Source organism: Ailuropoda melanoleuca, chromosome 16 (genome assembly GCF_002007445.2).
Source record: "Ailuropoda melanoleuca isolate Jingjing chromosome 16, ASM200744v2, whole genome shotgun sequence".
NCBI classification, from domain to species: domain Eukaryota; kingdom Metazoa; phylum Chordata; class Mammalia; order Carnivora; family Ursidae; genus Ailuropoda; species Ailuropoda melanoleuca.
The window spans coordinates 12,950,199-12,970,306 of NC_048233.1; the positions used below are offsets into that span (position 1 = coordinate 12,950,199).

The following is a 20,108-nucleotide window of genomic DNA, read 5'->3' on the forward strand; positions in this document are numbered from 1 at the left end:
GAGGTGGTATAAGCACACTGGCCTAGCAGGTGGGTAGTACTCAGGTATGGACATCAAGGAGAAGCACATGGGAGTAGGTCAGTCTATTTTCTATAAAGAGATAACTGTTGAATTAATAACACATTGAGTTTTTCGTCTTCCGCTGTGATAATGAGATATGCAAGTTAGAGTAAGGCGCAAACAAAAATTGTATCTAAGCTACAATCAGAAGGACTTGGATTCAAGCTCATGTATGATTAAGGTTTATTTCAGAGCAGCACATAGAAGATTATTCTTCCTCTTACCTGTCTAATGCCACAGGTCTCAGTCTGACCTGTGTATTATACACATAACCTCTGTCAATTCTGAGAATCTTGTTTTTCTCGCTCCTTTGAGGGAGAAGCCATTTTAAATTTCTCCCATTTTAAGCTGTATTTCACCTGCTGTTCTGAGATGTCAAGCCCTGCATTTTATCTCTGCCTTCCAGCTAGAAGAGTCTGAAACCACAAGATGAAGACCCTCTCGGCCTTGTCCTTCGTTCTCAATCCATTTTCCCCTGACTTCCTCCTGGGTAATGGCATCTCTTTTCTTGTCAGTGCCCCTATCTTTTATCTGATGGCTTATCTCCATTTTAGAACAATCCAGGCGAACAAAACTGTGTCTTTCTAAAAGGGGCAGTTCTTTTCTATCCCCCAGACTAGAGCTTCAAAGTACAGTCATGAGAGACCAGGCTTTTAAACAAAATTATATAGTGATTTCTTAGTTCAGGAACATATTCTTGTACATCTGAGAAATTGCTGAGTATTTGGGGGGCACCCACTATTGGAAAAAATACAGGTTGGGAAATATCCAGCTGGTATCCAGAGACCCTGATTCGGCAACGAAAGCTGCCAGCCCCTTGGCTCTACCAGAGCGATGATTGCTTCATGTGGCTTGAACTTTTCACATTTCCCACAGGCAATCCAGAAGGAAACAGAAGATGCTTAGTCATTTGAGGGCAATTCTTCCTGCTAGGGGTAGAGTGGTGCTTATCATAGCTCCCTCCTCTGGCTTAAACATCTGGTCAGAGAGGAGCCTCACGGGACCAAGGAATTCAGAGAAGCAGAGCGGGTAGGGCAGGAAGGATGGGTGGGGAGGAGTGGGAATTCATTCAGAATAAAATAAGGACTTCATGTGTGCTTATTCTGAACTGCAGCCAGCCCCTGCCCCCTGCCCCTGGTCTCCTACTACAATGCAAGTGCTATTTCTTCAGGTAATACTGGCTTTGTCCTTAGGTTATAGGATTACAGCGGGATTCCAGGACAACAAAGTTTAATTATTCCAAGACTTGTCAGAGGTCTACAGAGAACCACAACAGGAAGGGAAAGCCAGCGACAGAAGCCCCCCCCCCCCAGAAAGGCTTTAGAGAAAAAGCTATTTATTTTCCTGTTACTTCCGAACATTTCATTTGAGGAGTCCCAAAATTCCCTTTTTCAACCTGAGTTTTCGCAAAACCTAGTGGATATAACAAAGTGACAAAACCTTCCAAATATACCTTAAAATGTACAGGCTAAGGGTGAAAGGAATCCCAACTGTAAACAAAGGACTTCAACCCATTTTCTATGATAAGGGAACATATCTTATCACAAGGAGGTTCTTGAATATACACAACTCTCCATCTATTGTGAGACCACAGCCGGTTCAAATACACAGGGAGAGATGGCCCTGAGAGATAATCCATGAGGGTCCATAGTAAATGAGCCCATGCTAATGAAAATTAATTTAAAAGAAAAATAACCTAGTATATACCAACCCTACCACCTTCTCTCTTAGTCTTCTCTTAAAACCCTCTCACAATTATAAATGGGCTCCTAAAGAAATCACCAGCTACTATGTGAAGAAAACCAATAATATAAGGTAAAAGTAAGAAGAGAGAAAAACTAATATGGCTCCAGCTCACCCCCTCCATACCCTCGTCTAACTAATTCTATCATCCTCCACAATCATCCTTTCTGAGTCCTCTCTCCCATCGATGCCCCGTTCAACTTTTTATCTTGCCAATCCTTCATTAAATAAAGGATGCCTTACATGGCCATTTTATCTGTGGCACTAAGAAGAGGTTAATGAAGCCAAACAGAAATCAAGAGAGAGAGTTATGGCTCGGGCAAATGTTTTCTAGTATAATGAGTGGTCCAGTGTTATTAATTTAGTTGACACATCAATCTGCTGTACAGCAGTTGGGAATGGGACAGCTCTTTTTCAACAAAGCTTTGGGCTAACTATAAGTTGCAGGCAGTGACAGGCTTTGCAAATTATGGCCGAAGCCACAAATCAAACAGCAATCTTCATGTGTGCATGGAGTGGAAAGGACTGGTGGCCACGCATCCATCTTTGCAGGCACCCAGTACACATCGTGATCACCACAAGAAGTGTCATCTTCTAGGATGAAGGACAGGGGTATAATTCAGTTTGCAGCTCACTATGCTTCCCCACTTACATTTTTATCTCCTGATGAAGATTTCCAGTCACACTTATTGCATGAATGTACTTCTTCACCTTGCCTTTTGAGCATCTTTAAAGCACTCGTGTACAAAGGGCCACCATGACTGAGATAATTAACACAGGGAAGATACAATTGTACAGTAGACCCCGTCAGTCTAGAACCATTACGTTGAACCCCCTCATCACTTTGATGTTTCGTGGTATTTACTTGCTAATAAGAAATGAAAATGAGCCCTTTTTCATTCTATCATTGGTCTCCAAAACAGAGTTAGCAGTATGTGAGATTCCTCTTCTGCAACACCCAGAGCCCCCACAGATCCACTACAGAAATAAAAAATTAACTGCTGCAGCTGCTGATAATGCCCCTGGCAATAGATTTTAGCTGCCAGACCACTCTGGGAATTGTATCTCTCCAGCTGATTGGCCAAAGTCATGCCCCCCTTCCAGGATAAACTGCCCTGAATGACTGCTTGTCATGGACCTTGTTCTCTTGCCTTGACTCCAGATACCTCTGAAGGATCAGTTGATTTTCAGAACTTCCCACAGGGTTGGCTGGAGCTTCCATTAAAACTACATCACTTCTTTACTTCTCCCTCTGCCCACTTCTGCCTGATCTTTTCTTTTCATAGTGATGATCTCAAGAGCACTCCCTAATAAACCTCCTGTATGCTCACCTTGGTCTCAGGGTCCGCTTCCCTGGGAACCCAACCTGAGACTATTCAGTTCGCTCTTTCAAAACGGAAACGAGATGGCCTTAAAAGAAAACATAATATCTATTTTCAAACACAAGAAATGACCTAAAAGTCAGGAAGACAAGTCTCTTCCCATTAGTTCCAGAGGACAAAACGGGGACTAATGAGTAGAAATATTAAACGTCCTTATTCAGTTCAACAGAAGAAACAGGTGTGCAACAATTATAGCTGTTTAGAATGGAATGAAACTCATAAAATAGTGAGTTCTCTGTTGCTGTAAGCGTTTGAACAGGAGCTGGATTATTATTTGATAAAGAGATTCTCCCCAGCACTCTGCCTGGAAAATGTCATGCTCACCTTTAAAGTCTAGTTCAAGTGTCAGGTTTTCATGCATATCATCTTGCCTAACTTCCCCAGGTAAGTTAGTTCTCTTTGCCCTGTACTTTCACAATATTTTGTATGTGCCTCTACCTTAATATTTATCACACAGGAAGCAAAAATGCCTCCCTCCTCCCACTAAAAAAACATGTTTCTCAAGAGCAGGAGCTGTGCCTTATGCATCTCTGGATCCCTACATGGCATATGAAAAAAAATGTTTTTGTATTAATATTAAAAAAGAAGGTTCCTTTATTGGGTGAGAGATTACTGAAATAACTGATGGTCTCATCTGGTTCCAAATTTCTTTCCCCTTTTTTTTTTTTTTTGGTTCCAAATTTCTATGCTGATGGCACATACTGGCCTCACAGAAATCAGCTCTGCCTGAATAGATATATAGATATAGATAGATATAGATATAGATATAGGTAGATATAGACAAATCACTCTTTTATAAAATGTGAGGGCATCCCCCTTGGAGCCAGGCAGAGAAGCAGAAAATACTAGTGGCCCCTTCCTTACTCCTCTGCCACGAATTTCTTGAAAACATCATCTATACTCACTTCCTCCAATTCCTCTTCTCCCATTCTCTATTATACTACCTCCAACCAGACTTTTAACTTCACTAAAACTCCTCTTATGAAAGGCAGAGGTGACCCTGATATTGTCAACTCCAATGTCCATCTGCAATCATTGTTAGAGTCATTAATGTACCCTCCAGACTGAGAAGACACTTTAATGCCGAAACACAAAGCAAACCGTTCCATACCATTTACACAAGAGTTTTGTTTAGAGTAAGTTACTGAGAGGAATGGGCAGACAGATGATCCACAACTCTACACAGCTATTCACCATCCCTATCCAGACCTCAATCCGCAGCTTTCGTGGAGTGAGCAGCATGGTGGTGAGGTCACAGGGTAGTCATCTAAAGTGGCTCTATCTGTGCACCAGAGCATCTCTACTAGTTATCTCAAGTGGTGCCACCTGTGCGCCAGAGGTGGGCGCAAGGTGTAGGGCCAAAAATGGAGTCGGTGTTGTCGGCATTCCTGCACTCATCCTTTACCTATGAGGAGCATTTGACATGGCTGATCACTTGGCTCCTAGCTAGGCTTTCTTTCCTTGGTTTCCAGGGCTTCACATTCTCTTGACCTTCCTCCTAGCTTACTGGCTGCTATTCCTCTGTCTCCTTTGCTGGTTCTTTCTCTTTCCTCTGACCTTTTAAAGCTGAGTCTCCCAGGGTCAATCCTTGGTCCTCATGTTGTTTCTATCAACATTCACCTCCTCAGAGATCTCATTCCATCTCCTGATTTAAATCCTATTTATATGCCAATCTTTCTCACACTTCTTTCTCCAAAACCTCAAACTTATGTATCAAACTACCTATTCTGCATGTCCACTTGGATATCTTAGAAACTATGGTCAGCATTTCCAAAATTGGACTCAGCCATTCCCATTTCAGTTAAAGGCAAGTCAATCCCTCTGGTTCTAACTCCTCTCTTTCTCTTGACTGCTGACTTTCAAAATGTATCTAGAATACCACCTATTTTCACCAGCTCTGTCTGAGCCACCAACATCCCTCAGCCAGTCACTGTAACAGCCTGCTAACTGATCTCCCTGCCTCTGCCCCCCTACCCCCTACAAACCATGCTCAAAAAAGGAGCCGGATAATCCTTTTAAAAATTAAATCATGGGGCGCCTGGGTAGCACAGTCGTTAAGTGTCTGGCTTCGGCTCGGGGCGTGATCCTGGCGTTCAGGGATCGAGCCCCACATCAGGCTCCTCCGCTAGGAGCCTGCTTCTTCCTCTCCCACTCCCCCTGCTTGTGTTCCCTCTCTCGCTGGCTATCTCTCTCTGTCAAATAAATAAATAAAATCTTAAAAAAAAATAAAAATATAAAAAAAATAAAAATTAAATCATAAGATGTTTTTTCTGCCCCAAACCCTTGATGGCTTCCCAATCCACTAAAAAGAAAATGCCAACACTCTTGATTTGGACAGCCACTGCCCCAAGGGTCCCACCCTCCCATCCTCTCACTCTGCCTAGGGACCCTGATCTCCCTTGAACATACACACTCCTGCTCCAGACCTTTATTCTAGCTATTTTCTCTGCCTGGAACCATCTTCTTCCAGCTACCTGGGTATCCACATGCACCTGTTTCAAGTCTTTGCTAAAACCTCAACTTCTCAACAAAGCCCAATCCTGGCCCTACAACAGAATACTAACACCTGCCTGGCCCCTTATCCTGCTCCATTTCTTCTTGTTGCCTTAGCATTTACCACCATCTGACAGACTACATGAGTACTTTGATATGTTTATTATGAACTTACTGCCTCTTCCCAACTAGAGTGTAAACACCAGGAGGGCAAGGATCATCACTGTTTGTTCACTGCCACAATTCAGTACCTAAAACAGGGCCTCAGTAGATGTTACTTGAATTTAAAAATGTAGTAACTGATGTTGCAACCAGATAATCCTCAATTCCAGTTTATCTTTGTTGGCTTTCCAATTGAGATTATGTTTTTCTAGTATCACAAAGTCTTTTACATTATTCAAATCTGAGCACTTCATAACATCATAGGGATTAGGATCCTGCCAGAACATTAACATAGAATCAGATTAAATAAACCTGATTTTCCTTCTAGTCCCTCCTCCTAGTATATGAGTGAAGAAATCCGGTTCTCCTTTCTAAATTAAGTTCTTTGGGAGGATCTGTGTTTGAGAAAAGGCTAGAAATGCTAGACTATCTGAAAACTTTCTCCACTACCACCAGATTTAGGAAATAAGTATGGAAGGTTGCCCATCTGCCCTAAGATGGGGTAAGAGGTGAGGGTTGCCCACCTGCTCACCTACTCCTAGCTATTTCTTCTTTTCTTTTTTCACACTAAGCAGAGTAGAAGTGGAATATGGAGGACAAAATCTCTTCTCTCCCAAATAAGGGAAGGATGTTCTCTCCCCACCTAACTCTAAGAAACTCCCTCCTTTGGGGACTAGAAATTCTGATTCCACACTATGGTTTTTCAGGTGACTAAGGCTGCCGGTGTTAGCTACTGCAGGTGGCTCTGAATAGTGTCAGAGTTTTGTGAGCAATGCCTTGCAAGATAGGGAAAGTGCCTGATGTTCTCCAGCCTTGCCATTACTCAGAAATATCATGACTGAGACACATGACGGAAGCTCACTGGTGGAGAATCAGGATCTTTCCTGCCTGCTAAATGCCAGATCCATTCTTTTTTAAACCTTTGCACACAAAGGAGAACGCTCTGGGTTTTCAAAAGCCCAGGAGCAAAAATTCAAGCAGATTGGGGTAGTTTAAGAACAATTCTGTATACTAAACAACTCTTGCAGAAGCCAGCATTCTTTTTCTTTTCTTTTTTTTTTTTTTGAAGATTTTTTTTTATTTTATTTATGTGACAGAAAGACAGCCAGCGAGAGAGGGAACACAGCAGGGGAGCGGGAGAGGAAGAAGCAGGCTCCCAGCGGAGGAGCCCGACGTGGGATTCGATCCCGGAACGCAGGGATCACGCCCTGAGCCAAAGGCAGACGCTTAACGACTGCGCTACCCAGGCGCCCCCAGCATTCTTTTTCTTAATTGCTTTTTCAGAAGATAATTTGGCTTTCTCCTTGAATTTTGCCCCATTTTGTTCCCTGAGTCTCCTTCTTGGATGTGCTTCAATTGCGAAGTGTAAGTCACAGATGAGAAGCAAACTAACGGTATTCACTTTGAGAATGCCTACAAGGTTCTTCCCATTCCAGAACTCAGAGACAACATAATAGCAAGAAGAAAGCTTATTATAAGACAGACAGAGGGGGCAATAAGAGAGGAAAAATAAAAAGGCAGAGTTCCTCTCACTAGTATACACAAATGAATTACAGAATTAAGTAAGGGAGCAAAGGGCTTGTCTAGTACTAAGAGAACTTCTAGAATGTGTTCACGCTCCCCTGTAAGGTAACAGGACTGCCAAAATCTTAACAAGGCTATTTCATTTCATCTTAAATTAAAATTCCTCTCTATGGCCTACTCCATTATGCACATCAAAACAACTCTCAGATGGATTGGCTTGTATTTTTATTAAGAGGTTCTTTTCTATAAAAGAACAAGCTGACAAGTTCAGCAACAAACAAGTTCGGTGGTTGAATAAAAGTACTTTTAAATAAATGCAAGGGAAGAATGTGGGGGAGAAAGGAAAAGTTGGGGAAAAAAATGAAATGGAGAGAGAAAAAAATAGAGTGAATATTAAACCAGCAGTATTTGTTAGGCAGTAAGATTATCAATATCAGACTGTATTTATTTAGGTGAATTTATAAAATCAAGTGTGGGGGCACCTGGCTGGCTCAGGTGGCACATGTGACTCTTGATCTCAGAGTTGTGAGTTCAAGCCCCAGACTGAGTGTGGAGCCAACACTAATATCGATCTGGGCATTTAACAGGATAAAAAGAAAGGCAACATAAAACTAAACAATATAACCAAGGGAAAACAAAAAAAGCATTAGGTATGAAATACTACCTCCCAAACTACCTACGCCTTCAAAGTCTTTCCGCTTAACTTGAGCCAAGGGGGTAGAGTTTACAGAGAATTGTGATTATTAATGAAAGGACAGGGTTAAATACAAGCTGGTGATAGTACTTGACATACTAGCAGCATTTTTCAGAATAAAGATGTTGACATTTGTCTCAAATAAATTAACATTCCCATCTCTTCATACATATTTGATCAGAACATCACATTCACATACCAATGGGAGTACAGAAGTGGGAAGGTGATCACAGGAGGGGAATGATAGAAAAGGCATTTTGTATTTGATCAAGTGATGAGTGTTAGCACCTCATTTGTTGCCGAAAATAACAAAAGCACTCGTTCTAGACATAGTGACTATGTCCATACACATGGGTCTTTTCAAGAGATCTCTGGAAAACAGGGAGTTCTTGTGCTTCTGTCCCTTCTCCATATAGAAAGACAAAGCATCCCTGAATTTAGAATTTGGGCCAACCATGCTCATTTGGCACAGGTTAACAAGCCATTGTCTCCAATGGTAGAAAGAAGTTTTCTGAGAAGGCTTTTTGCACTAAACATCCAGTGATGGGTATACCTAAGTCCCTGGATTGGAAAACTGATCACTGCTTCCTCACATCAGCAAAGTACGGCTGTTCACAATCAACGCGGCTTTGAATTTATTCACATCTCCCAAACCAATTTGGTCCTCCATCTAAAAGAGACAGCACATTTAGAAGGGCTCTAGAAATGAAAATAAAATTGCATACAGGCATTTTAAAAATATATATACATATCTTCAAGAGCTCATCAGCACCTGACTATCTTGGCCTCTCTTAACTGTAGGACTTAGAACTTGAACCACCAGGCATGCCTTCCAATCTTTAAACTGGGACTGGCCAAGGACTCTCCTCATCTATAACATCTTCTAGAGCTGATGGGGCTCCTCTAAGCCCAGAATTTGGTGCATCTGATGTGAGCCTGGCTGAGTACAGACATGTCCACCCAGAAGAAGCCTTCCTTCCTAACAGCCTCACCATGGGTCCAATCCAAAGGACTAAGTGTCTTCTTCATGGTCCTGAGTTTTATCCCCTCACTTTTGGATGAGGTTTCCTACTCAGAACTTCCAACTCTTCTACACAGTCCCTGAAAAAGTGCCAACAGTTTGCTGCTTTGTACATTATTATATCAAATCCCTGTAGAGCCACGCCAATCTGAATCATACCAGGTCTCTCAGAGCTTGCCGGCCCCCATGCTGTGGTAGGCAGCCCCCTGGTGGGGTTTATCCCAGTCTTCCCAGCTCTCTGACCTTCCCTAGACTCACTGTTCAGATTCCAGTATGCGTGGCCTCAATAGAGTGAAACTCGTGTCCAGTATTTGACTGGCTGCATCCAAGTTGACTTGAGATTGTCTTCATTTTATACTGAAAATTGCTCTCCTTTTCCAGATTTATTCAACTCTTACTTTTGCTATGCCTCAATTTATGCCTCCTGGTTATTAGCACTAGAAATGGACCCTTAAGAGTTCAGAGTTCCTGGGGCGCCTGGGTGGCACAGCGGTTAAGCGTCTGCCTTCAGCTCAGGGCGTGATCCCGGCGTTCTGGGNACCCTTAAGAGTTCAGAGTTCCTGGGGCGCCTGGGTGGCACAGCGGTTAAACGTCTGCCTTCAGCTCAGGGCGTGATCCCGGCGTTCTGGGGTCGAGCCCCACATCAGGCTCCTCCACTATGAGCCTGCTTCTTCCTCTCCCACTCCCCCTGCTTGTGTTCCCTCTCTCGCTGGCTGTCTCTATCTCTGTCAAATAAATAAATAAAATCTTAAAAAAAAAAAGAGTTCAGAGTTCCTAACTGCTTACTCTTCATTTTCTTTTCCTCATGCACTGGATGGCATGGGGATATAAGTCTCACTGAGAGTACAACACAGTGAATTAGAACCAGTACCCAGCTCCTCAACTGCTACAGAGAGAAACACACTAAAACTATTTTTCTAGCCACCCAATCTTGTCTATGATTCCTTGAAAACAACCTGTGTGGTTTTTTTTAACCCAAAGAAGGAATACTTGATTTAGAAGGTACAGAATACAGCAGACGCAGCTTCAAACTCACTCAAGTGTCACTCCCTCTGGCCCAGCCTGTGCCCTGTGACTCAGTGGTACCAACTCTGCCAACATTTCCAGAAACCACCTTGTCACTGCTATAGTCAACACTGCAGTCCCATCTGAAGATCTTTCCTTCTTTGCCTCCTTTTCCCACAGTCCTACAGTTCAATGGAAAAAGACCCCATTGGAATGTACCAAGTGGCCTACACCCTCTGCCCAACCAGTGTTTCCATTCTTCTCTCTGGGGTCTTGGGGAGGTGAAATGCTGTCAATATCTCGTCTTGACTCTGGAAGATTGGCCAAGTGAGGACAAGCAGCAGCTTTCACTCAAGGGAGATATCAAAGTTGGTGAGATCCTTCCTGCAAATAAGAACTTGGCAAGTAAACAAATGGCCCATTCTTATTCTGAAGTTTGATTATTTGTTTTTAAACCACATTTAGTGGTCTCCAGCATTTCTACAGTGTACAGCATTTCACCTGAATACTTTTCCTCTGACAGGAGCATGCGAGCGGGGGGCGGGGGGGAAGCTCTTTAAAAGAAAATGGTTGGCATTTCAAACAGAAAGCAGTGCAGAGCTCTCTGGAGAAGAGTCATTGTTACAATCAGATGTAGCATTTATTAATCTCTAATCTGGATCCTTCACAGTGGGGCTTCTGCCTATGGATGAGTCATCCCAGATAAGTATGAGTCTTACATTCACAGTCTCATTATCTTTAGAACTGGCAGTAGAGAAATTCACCTGAAGCTATCAGGTTCACATTAGCTGGCTGCTGAATCCCGATCCATGCTAACAAAACGGGGGTATCCTTATGGCTCAGCAACGACATTTTCACATTAATTCAGTATTGCTAAAAGGTGCCAATATGTTAATCTTTTATAAGCGCAGTTTATTTAACTCTCCATTAAATAATTCCAACCCAAGATCTCAAAGAACAGATATTAACCAGAGTGGCTTGAGAAGACACTAGTCCAGCTTAGACAGGTCTGTGATTAAACCAGTTTGGGAGAATGTGAGGTAGAACTAGATTATTTTCCAAGTCTTCAAAGAGAATTCCACAGTTTTGCTCAGTTACTTAGACCAGTGGCAATCTTGACTTTCAGAAATTATTCCCTATGTCTATCTTGATTCCATCATGCCGCAGATTAAGCCCTTTGGCTATCATGCTTTCCTTGATGAAAGGCATGTAATAGGCCTTCAAATTTTTTATGGAACTAAATCAAACTGATTTCAAGATAGATGATGGCTTGCTTCAAGAAAAATATGGTTCCCATTATAATATTTACTGGGTCGCTTATAGTGTATTAGATACTATACATGTATTAGGTCAATTAATTCTCACATCCCCGTGAAGTAAGCCCTGTTACCCTCCATTTCACCAATAGGAAAAGTGAGCTTTGGAGACATTAAGCAACTCACCCAAAGTTACTGTTGGTTTGAAAATCTGGCGAGGTGTGACTTCAGAATGCACACATTCAACCACTGCACCATACATCTTCAAGCTTCCTTTAATCGTCTCTATAAGCTACATCTGAACCATCTACACTTCCTATTTTGTGAATCACAGAATGAATGATCACAGTCATCTAGTTAAATTCTACCTTCTCCTAGTAATACAGATTATTTTCATGAGCTCCTTAAGCTTCACTCCTATGCATCCATTCACTAGCACATGGATACTGCTAACAAGTGACAGATTTGATGCATGTTATTACCCTACAGTATCCTTCTACTGGACATCATACAATCTGTTCTCTATGATCTTATTAGTTGTTTGTTAATCAATCAAACATTTATTAAATACCTATCAGGTGCTACGGGAGGCAGTAAATGAAGTGTAAGTCATCATCCTCATCCTTAGTGTGAGCTGATTGGAAGATAAGAACAAAATATACCAAATAATTGATGACCGTCCTAAGTTAAGTGATCACAGGAGTTTCAGAGTACATCACGGGAACGATGAGAACAGAGGGCAGTACGGCTAGACGGTTATATTTCCTAAGCTTTTTTGTACTTATCTCTCTCCCTGCCAATTCTCCCACTAGCTCTGTGCAGTCAGCAAATTAAACACCTATGCATTTCAATCCAAATACGACTGTGGATAGAAATATAAGTAACAGTGGCCTTGAGCTCAGCCTTAGATTTGTCCTCAGGTGGACGATGAGCGTCTGATGTCCACTATCTCAGGCGGCATGTAGGGGCTGATGGACATACCATACAGTATCATATCCACAGCACTCTACAGTCTAAATGAATTATATATAAATCTATCTGCTTGATCTATCCAGCCTTTCATTTTCATCTCAGAAGATTGGATTAGTATGACAGGACTTGTCCTTTATGAAGTCAGGCTATCCAGTTAAAAAACTTTCTTCTCTCCAAATAATTCCAAATTGATTTTGTTGAGATTTCTGTTCAGCGTTCCTCCAGAAAAGCTAGGGGAATGATAATTCCTAGTCTTTCCCTTCTCTCAGTGTATTTGTTTTCTTGACACTGATTTTTTCCCCCTTGCCTCTCTAATAGTTTTCAGTAATTGTGCACATTGGTCAAGAGGTCAATCACTTTAGTGTTCCTTACATAGAGATGACTTAGGATTGCAAATTTAAATCCACGCAACTCACAAAAGCATCCTGACACCAAATTTTCTCGAGTTCAACTTGTTAGTTCCCGTGCCCTATTCACTTAAAAGTACATAGATGACTACTAAATGCTATCAGTTCTCAAAACTGCCTCCAAATCTATTAAGAAAGCATGATATTCTTTTTTTTTTCTTACTTTCTTACTGATAAAGCAAATGGATATTCTAAGATCTCTTATTCTTGGCCTCATGAAATTGAATGGATATACAGCAGCAATGGCATTCCTGAGTAATATCACAGTAACACAGTTTCTCACCATTTTTCCCCCAAAAAAAGAGGACACAATCTGACCCAGAGGTCCTTCCAAGTGTAAAAGGGGTTGGACACATGTCCTCAAGAGCTCAGTGAGTGCAGAAATTCAGTAAGGAACTTTGGTGATGAAGGGTAAATTCATCTCTCCTTAATTTTCTCAACTTCTTAATCCTGAGAGTAACTTGCAGGTTCCCTCTCTTCTCTTTCACATAAAGGCAAAGATCTCCCGCGTTGGTCATAGTAAAATTTTTCAGATACATAATTGGGTTTATTTTTTAAAAATATTCTAGAAGAGGGTTTTCATGTTGCTCAGTGAGTAACTTCTAGAGACACAGTTAAGCCTCCTTCTTTGATATGTCATCAAGTATATCAATCATGCCTAATTTTTCTTTTAGATTAACCTCCCTTGCCCCCAGGCTCAGCTTCTCTTTGTACAGCACAAATACTATTCACCAGGAGTGGATGCCTGTCCAGGAAGCAGCCTGTCCCTAAAGTAGTCTGGGCCTGATCTGAAAAGAAAAGCCCAGCTCATCAGACTCTCTGTCTCTCTCAGGAATCTGAACCAAAACCCAGGAAAGCATGGGAGGGTCTTTTATGTATGACATGAACTAGATGAGGGTCCATGACAAAGCAAGGTCATGAGCACTGTGAAACAATGAGAAAACAGAAGCTATGGGATGGCAGAGGAAGCCTGAAGTAGAAGTCATGTGAGAATCAGAAAGACTTTAAAATACAGACCACGATGTCTTCAAGAGAGACCCAGCAGGTAGCCAGCCTGGAGTGGTCTTAGTTCCTCACAGCTTTCCAGCTCTTTTCATGAACAGCTCCCAATAAATTCCCCTGTATTTTGTTTTTGTTTGGTTTGTTTGTGTGGTTTTCTTCTTCTTTCTGAAACAATTTAGTTGGTCTTTGCTCCTGCCAATCAAAAGAGCCTAACTAAAAATAAAAAAGCTGCCATGAGTTACTATGTTCTTGCTTTTTATCTTTCGGGCTTAGAATTTATTCTACAGTTTTCCGTTTTCATAGGGAAGATATCTTCCTAGATGACCTTTACCTTGGTGAGAATCAGTGCCTAGCCTGAGACTGCTGGAGCAGAAAGGGTGGCTGGACAGAGTTCCCTCTAGTAATCAAGGGTCATTCACATAAGACCCTGCCCCCAAGGCCCTTCTTATTGGTGTTTGTTCAGTACGTAAGACAGGGCTAACATAGAAGTGGGCACAGCAAGTCAGTACAACTCACTTGTAGATAAAGTCTAATGATTTACTTGATGGTTTGTAGTATCCTTGAAGATAAAGAATGTTTGCTCTAGCAAGCTATGTAAGAAGCTTATTAACAAAACTATATCCCTTTCACACGCATTGAAAAGGTTAAGAAGTTGCTTGCAAATGTGCCCCCAAAATAAAGAAAAAAAGCTGGCGGGTGATGTCAGGTACATCTGACATCTTGTATGCAGATTGTACACGTACGTTGAAAATAAGGAGCAGAGCCACATAACACACAGTGATGAGACAGCCACCTCCGTGTGCTCCAAGGCCACCAGGACCCACACACAGCTCTACTGGGCTTTGGGGAAGGCTCTTCCTGCAACATCAGACCAACTAGTAATAGTTCAGGAAAGGAGCTATTTATTTTATCTGAACTTCTATTTTTTTTTTAAAGATTTATTTATTCGACAGAGATAGAGACAGCCAGCGAGAGAGGGAACACAAGCAGGGGGAGTGGGAGAGGAAGAAGCAGGCTTATAGCGGAAGAGCCTGATGTGGGGCTCGATCCCATAACGCCGGGATCACGCCCTGAGCCGAAGGCAGACGCTTAACCGCTGTGCCACCCAGGCGCCCCTCAAGTTCTATTTTGTTTGAATTTCTGTTGATCTGCATATGGATCCTGCTTTCTACAATATTAACTACATCTCATTCCCCACGGTTGCAAGAAATGAAATTATTCCCACCTTGCCCTTCTTTCTCCAGTACCATTTTCAGTACAGCCTGAACAAAACTAAATTCATCACAATCTTCACCTTTTCCTCATTGTACCTACAGCTGCTCTGCACTCTGTTCAAATCAATTCATTTCCCACTTCCTTTTGAGTTTAGGATGGAGGACCTGGCTCTAAGCATCAAACTTAGTGCTTTGTCTTCTGAACTCCCAGGCACCTCATATGGACCTGTCTGTCCATGATCACTTCAAAAGAACTGAATGTTCATTGACTTTGACCAAATTTGGCTCATTCTGAGGGTATCAGGAAATACAAGGTAAAATATTAAGTTTACCCTCTGTACAATGGTGGTTGAGTAATTGTCAGAAAGACTCGTTTCTGACATGTTTAATAGATTTCACTGAAATTTGTGATGTACAAGGAGGTTACAGTGTTTTTTAGCACTGAGATTAAAGGTCAAGTAAACTTTAACTTAGCCTTTAGGATTACCATTTCAACACAAAGCTTGCAAGCAGAGCTTTGTGCAAAGCTCCCAACTTCTCAGGCATACCCCTGAAAGGGTAAGAGTACACACTGACAACATTCTCCCATCTTCTTTCATCTATCCAGCCACTGGTTCTTTAGTATGTAACAAATGCCTAACACAGAACTTGGCACAGCAAGTCAGTACAATTCACTTGGAGGGAAAGTCAAATGATTTACTTGATGGTTTAGTGTCTACTTGGAGATTAAAAACTATTCGCTTTAGCAAGCTATGCAACAGATATGAACAAAAACATATCCCTTTCTTAGGCATAAACTTACAAGGTTTTAAAAGGAAGACTTACTGGGGCACCTGGGTGGCTCAGTCAGCTAAACGTCTACGTTTGGCTCAGGTCATGATCTTGGGGTCCTGCGATCGAGCCCTCACAGTGGGTTCCCTGCTCAGTGGGGAGTGTGCTTCTCCCTCTCCCGCTGCCCCTCCCCATCACTTGTGCTCTCTCACTCTCTCTCAAATAAGTAAATAAAATCTCTTAATAAATAAATAAAAAGATTACTAGGAAGTCAAGGTTTAAAAAAACAGAAAGTAAGAGAAGCAGCACACTTGGACTATGGAAAAAGAACTGGATTTGGAATAAAAAAAATCATGGACGGGACTGGAGGAGATAATGCTAAGCGAAATAAGTCAAGCAGAGAAAGACAATTATCATATGGTTTCACTCGTTTATGGAACATAAGCAGTAGGAAGATCAGTAGGAGAAGAAAGGGAAGAAGAAGGGGGGGTAAACAGAAGGGGGAATGAAGTATGAGAGACTATGGACTCTGGGAAACAAACTGAGGGCTTCAGAGGGGAGGGGGTGGGGGAAGGGGATAGACTGATGATGGGTAGTAAGGAGGGCACGTATTGCATGGAGCACTGGCTGTTATACGCAACTAATGAATCATGGAACTTTACATCAAAAACTAGGGATGTACTGGATGGTGACTAACATAACATAATAAAAAATTATTATAAAAAATTCATATTCAAATCTAGATACTTCTTACGTGTGTAATCTTAGAGAGTTACTTCATTTATCCAACCACTATTTCCTTCTAGAAAATAAAAGTGCTAATTCTCAATTTATAGCGTTGTAAAGAGGATCAGATGAGGCAATACACAGGAAACTGCCTAGCACAGTGCCTGACACACAGTCAATTTTCAGACACATGAAGCGTGACTCTACTCCCCACACATGATGGCTAAAAATATAAGCAAGGAAAAGTTTTATTTTGTACCTATTTACAGACTGGTTGACAAATTCATCGTCATTTTTATGGGCCTTATTGTCAAAGTATCCGTTCTATTTGATTAAATACAGCTTCTGAGTTTAACTGGACCCTCAGTACAACACAGAACAGCATGGGTTCCTACGCTGTCCCTTTCCAAATATGTAAGAACAATCTACACACAGAATACTTGAACTAAGAGTTAGAGGAGATAGGCAGAAATAGTAAGTTTAAATTCTAAATATACAGATCATTTAAGACAGTACATTTCTATCACAGGCAGCACAACAGCCTTGCAACAGATTTGTTTTTTCTTTTACAAATCAACTAATTTCTAAATATCTTCACAGGTCTACAGAAATAATCACACTCACCAACACTATTCTTCCTCATCAAAACCACCCCCAGCTCTGTACCTAATGTATTCTCATTTAGCAAAATCTCAAACTCTATTCTTACCAACCCTCAATGGTAAAATAAACGATCTCTGGTCCATTCTCTGGAAGGGACCCAGTGATGTCAATGATTACAGTTGTGAGGAAATTTCACGCTCAAAGACTAGAATAGTAGGAACCCTTGAACAGCGGGAGTCCAGTGGGGGTGTTGGGTTGGAATTGGATGGTTAGAACTGCAGAAGCGACCAGTGTTCCATCCACAGACATAGACTCCCAACCACAAACTTCACAAATTCCTTCCATTTAGCCATATAGAAACCACAAGGCTCTATGAAAGAGACAAAATTTTCTTTATTCAGAGGCCCAAATTTTCCTTGTTTTTCCCAAATTCAATTGTTACATTATCTGAAATAGCTAATGCTCTCAGTTGTGACTTTGTGTGTGCATACACCTGCACTGTGTGTACATGTGCAAAAAAAGGCAGAAGGGAGTCAACACAGAAAGATCTCTACATAGAGAATGCACATCTGTTAAATACATGAAGCAGGTCATGGTGACATAGAACAAACGTAACATTAGTAATAGTGGTTGGATGCTTCTTCATCAAGGTGGACACAGAGAATCGCTTTGGAAAAAAAGTCTGCATCTTCCCAGAAGCACCCAAAGACTACTAAACACATCCTCTCCTTGGGGAGAAGTAAAAGACTTTCAGAGCATAGCAAAAGTATCATTCTTGGTATGGACAACACTGATCTTCTGGAGAAGAGGTGGGGGAAGTAATAAGGAGTCAAAGATCCTATTGGGAGTTTGAAGGTTCAAACTTCTTCAAAATTACTAGAAACTCTTCTGTAGATTGATATAGTTCAACCGAGACAGCTGACAGAAAAGGAAAATGAGGGACTCCTCCATGAGATAATGGGGCTTCTGCAATATGAACCCACCTCTATGTAAAGAATTAGAAGTTCACGAAGGAGGGGCACCTGGGTGGCACAGCGGTTAAGCGTCTGCCTTCGGCTCAGGGCGTGATCCCGGTGTTATGGGATCGAGCCCCACATCAGGCTCCTCTGCTATGAGCCTGCTTCTTCCTCTCCCACTCCCCCTGCTTGTGTTCCCTCTCTCGCTGGCTGTCTCTATCTCTATCGAATAAATTTTAAAAAAATAAAATTAAAAAAAAAAATAAAGAAGTTCATGAAGGAGGACCAGTTTCAACACAGTATAGGGCTGATTCTGGAAGTCCTTNTTAAAAAAAATAAAATTAAAAAAAAAATAAAGAAGTTCATGAAGGAGGACCAGTTTCAACACAGTATAGGGCTGATTCTGGAAGTCCTTCCAGACATAAACATCTCAGAAGAGTGGACCTATCTTGGGATCAGTGAAGGAGAAAATGAATACAACTTGAAATATTGCAAGCCAAAGACAAACTAGGAGGAAAAAAAAAAAGTCAAGGTCTACCAGAAGATTGCTCAGAATGTACAGTTCTCTTTCCATCTGAGGTCTAGAATCAGGCTGAACCATGGCCTAAGTAAACTCTTAGTGTTCTTGAGAAATCTGGCATGGATATTAGGGAGACCTTCAAAGGGTGAAATTGTTTTTCCTGTTAATTTAGGAGAGAGTTTTAACAGCAAATCAAAAACCAAAAGATGTGGCCCTTCTTTTTACCCAAGCTGATGACTGGTACAAATGAGTAGCAAACCAGTTACGCACATTAGATAAAGATAGAACCACTTTGGGCCCAATTTAGTTAATTTTGCAAGTGAGTTTTTATAAAAAAGTGAAAAAAGAGAAGTGTAATGAGATGAAAGGTAAACATCCAGGTGGGTTAATTACGGCTCATTAGCTCAATGTGGGTTCAAGCCAACTTGATCAGAGAACACTCATACCTGGGATAGAAACTAGGAGTAATATGGATGGGAATAATGAAATTGTTGAGTCTAGAACAGGCATTTAGTCTGATCTTACAGGCCTTAATTGGAGGACAGGAGCCTAGCAGAAGGGATTAACACCCACTGGGTTACTAATCTTGCAAGGTCAAATGTACAAAGTAAGAGTACATATAATTTAGAAATTATAAATTTATACAACAGAGCTAATAAAGCAATGCTTTGCTAAAGTCTTTTTATCAAGAGCTCTAGTTGCGGAATGTGTTTTATGAACAGTCTAACCTTAAATACTTACTTCTGAAGACATAACATGCATTTAGTTATTCCTGAACACACACTCCTTGGAAGACCCTTTCCTAAACACTGAGGATGCAAGATGTATGGGAAGCAATCCCTTATGGAAAAGAGTCTGCAGTTCTGACACCTGGAACATGCAAACAACAATAATGCAAGTATAATGTCATTATCACAAAGTGAATGAAAATAAATGTCATGGTGCTTAGAAGTAAAAGCATCCCCTGTGAGCAGGAATCAGGAACATTTTCATGGAGGACAGGTAAGATGATGATGGTGGTGGTGGTGGTGCTGGTGGTGGTGATTATTACCAGTTATTTGCAGGGTGAGAAGCCAATTCTTAGAGTGGGAACAGCTGAAGAGTAAGTGAGGCATTAGCTCTGAAGACAGTAAAGGTTCTATTAGGTTGTTCCTCCAGCAGATATTTATCAAGGACCTCATAAACACCAGACACTAGATGAGAGGCTGGGGACAGAGACAGGAGCTTCTTGCCTAAGCTTTCATGGTCTGGCAGAGGAGCAAAAAGTAAACAGTAAAATAATATAATAGGAAAGCCCTCTACTGCAGGAGCCCTGTGGTAAATTGTCTAGGTTGGAACAGAACTCTACCACCTACAGGCTATTTGTTAACTTACGCAAGTTACTAAGCCTCTCTTGCCATGGCTTCCTTACCTGCAGAATGGGTCAGCAGTGCACCTGACTCACAGGCTAAATCAGATAATACCTGTGAAGTAGTTAGTGTAGTGGTGGACACATTAAGTGCTTGGTAAACAGTACTGTGAGGGATGTATTTGTTTCTGCTTCTCTGTCTGCATATCTGATGTCACAAAGACAGTCTCTTAGAAGTAGAATTAGGAA

The 20,108-nt window shown here is 41.5% G+C and overlaps 1 protein-coding gene across 1 annotated transcript in view; it reads right to left on the bottom strand.

The window, feature by feature from the left end:
• The window catches only part of GRIN2B (glutamate ionotropic receptor NMDA type subunit 2B), a 420,098-nt gene that overhangs the window by 189,023 nt on the left and 210,967 nt on the right, over positions 1 to 20,108 (bottom strand). The gene's annotated exons all lie outside the window — the stretch shown is intronic.